Raw genomic sequence first — 2,636 nt, 5'->3', positions numbered from 1 at the left:
AATGAGTCTGTTGGGGTCGTGAGTTGAACAGCAAGTGCAGATGGTAGAAGTGCATTGCTATACCTTGGGCTTTGTAATCTTGAACAAAGTATGTAGCAACTTTAAAGCTCAATTTGATTATATGTAAAATGAGAATAATATTGATATTTATTCATAGGATAGTTTGAGAAATTTAGTGTGCTTCTTCAAGGAGGGCATTTATTCCAACACATAAAAACCACTGCAAATGTTAAACACTGCTGTTATATTTAGTGTGACTGGCAAATGTGTATGGGTAGAAGTGAAGATGGGTGGATTCTTAATTTATAGTTTAGTTTCTCAAAATTCAATAATGCCTAGGTTTCTATTTAAAGATTTTGATTTTTAAGTAAACATTTTATTGGATTATAACACACATGGAGAAGAGTGGATCACATTTGGATTTTTGTAGAATAAACAGCTTTGTAAACCCCCACCTAGATTAAGAAACAACACATCAGTGAGAGCTTTCCTGCTTCTCGCTCAGTAGTCTCTCGATGATGACCACTATCCTGGCATCTACCACCATAAGTTAATCTGTTTGGGATTTTTTTATGAGTGGGATTGTGTTTATAAAAATAATCCAAATGGCTAAGTGTATCAGTATGTATTCATTGTCATTGCAGGAAAATATCACAAATCAGTTATTCATTCCAAACTTTTTGGAATTTCGACCTTTGGAGTTTTTGCAGTTTGGGGTAATTATGAAGAAAGCTGCTGTTGATATTCTTTTTAAAAATCTTTTCAAGCATATTAATACTTTCATAACACAGTAAGTTTTTTTTTTTTTTTAACATGGTAGGGTTTTGACTTGTCAGGTCTGCTACCCAAATGAACTTGTAGATGGACAATGCATGAACCATCTTAAAGATGCCTCTTCCCAGTCCAGTTTAGGGTCCAATGCAGATGATTCCATGCTTTCCTCCCCTATCCCCTCAAGGTCTTTCGCAAACATCTCTTCCATTTTATGCCCAGGATCCCTTGAAATGCATCAGGGTATTACATCCACTTTTACAGAATATCAAGATTGCACCCCCATTCTAGGTTCCAAGTTAGATAAAGACGAGTTAGGTTTTCCAAATAAACTAACCAGACAATTACATCAGATAGTGTACCAAATAGAATTTAAATTTTGAACAAAATAAATCTCTCCTCTTTTGGTCTCACACAGAAATTAAAGTGCCCCAATACAGACAATATTATTCTCCACCCCTTCTCCAGATTCATCAGGCCTACTCAGATCAGCCCCAGCCACATTTCCAGTTGAAATCCGGTCCTTTCTTCAGCAGCTGCTGAGTGGGGTTGTCTTCTAGAATCAATGGAGCTCCTTCAACACCTCCAGAGCTGGAGAACTCCAACTCTGAGTCTCGTGTGTCACACTCAGACCCATAGTTCCAGGGAGCTATCAGCTCACACAAGAGCAAAGCCCCTCAAACTTTACAAATAACAACCAAAGACAAGGAACTTTGGTGACTGCTGCAAGAGCTTACAATCTAGGCCCTAATTCCTGCACATGAGGGCACTTTCCAAACAAAAGTTACTTCCCCAAACAATAACATTTAACAATCAAAAACTCATATTGAGGGCAATACCTGTGGCTCAAGGAGTAGGGCACCAACCCCATATACCAGAGGTGGAGGGTTCAAACCCAGCCCTGGCCAAAAACTGCAAAAAAAAAAAAAAAAAGAAAAAGAAAAAAAAACTCATATTGAGGTCATCAACCACAGACCATAACAGAAATGTATGGACAGAGTGAAGGACAGAGTGTAGACAGAGGAAAAAAGAGGAAACAAAAACAAAAAGTTCTCTGGTTACAGCTTCTCCAGGGTGTCAGCCAATCTCCATCAGTTGACCAGAATCCATTGGCTGTGTACCACCAAGGCTGCTTCCCGACAACTGGCTGTTCTCTTTCCGCCAGACCAGCTCCACCACCATCTCTGCCATCTTCGTGATCTCCTTCACCTTCCCCTTGGCCTTCTTTCACATCTTGGTCACCCTGCCGTTGACTCCATTGTTTGGGTTCTGAAGATGATTCAGTGCGCTCTCCTCCGAGGCCTCCACCTGGGTTTTTATTTGGAGGAGCACATTGTCCATTTCCCACCACTTGCTTCTGTTCCGCATGTGCCCTCACCTGTGCGCCCGGGTGAGAGATGCAATGTCCTGGCGCATCTCATTGATGACCAGCAGCGGAAACTGCTTGGAGTCTCCCTCCACTTCTTCCGGCTCGGCCAGCTCCACTATATCCAGGGGCTGCATCTTCTATTGCTGCTTCAGAACTGCAGTCATGACGTCTGTTTAGCAACAGAACTCCAGAATATTCTTTAAAACTTTTACCTTTTTAAAACTTTTCTCCTCAGAGAAAACACGGAAGTAAGTTGCTGTGAATATTCTCTTGTATGCACTAATAGTACCTTTATGTTGGATATAAACCCAGGAGTGGAATTTCTGAGTTACAGTTTAAGCATATGTCAGCATAAGTAGATGCTGCTAAACAGTTTTAGAAAACTTATGCTCTTGAGTGATAAATCTTACAGACATTAAAAAGATAAAAAGTGCATCACATCAGATTTTAAAGACGTCATAAACAACTTTATGCCAATAAGTTTTACAATGTTGAA

The 2,636-nt window shown here is 40.1% G+C and overlaps 1 pseudogene; it reads right to left on the bottom strand.

The window, feature by feature from the left end:
* Positions 1-841: 841 nt before the first annotated feature.
* On the bottom strand, positions 842-2,274 carry LOC100942945 (annotated as a pseudogene).
* Between the last annotated feature and the right edge of the window lie 362 nt (positions 2,275-2,636).

Source organism: Otolemur garnettii, unplaced genomic scaffold (genome assembly GCF_000181295.1).
Source record: "Otolemur garnettii isolate 467f Iridium unplaced genomic scaffold, OtoGar3 scaffold00090, whole genome shotgun sequence".
NCBI lineage: Eukaryota > Metazoa > Chordata > Mammalia > Primates > Galagidae > Otolemur > Otolemur garnettii.
Note: the sequence above shows the minus strand (reverse complement) of the source record. Positions and strands in the feature narration are given on the sequence as shown.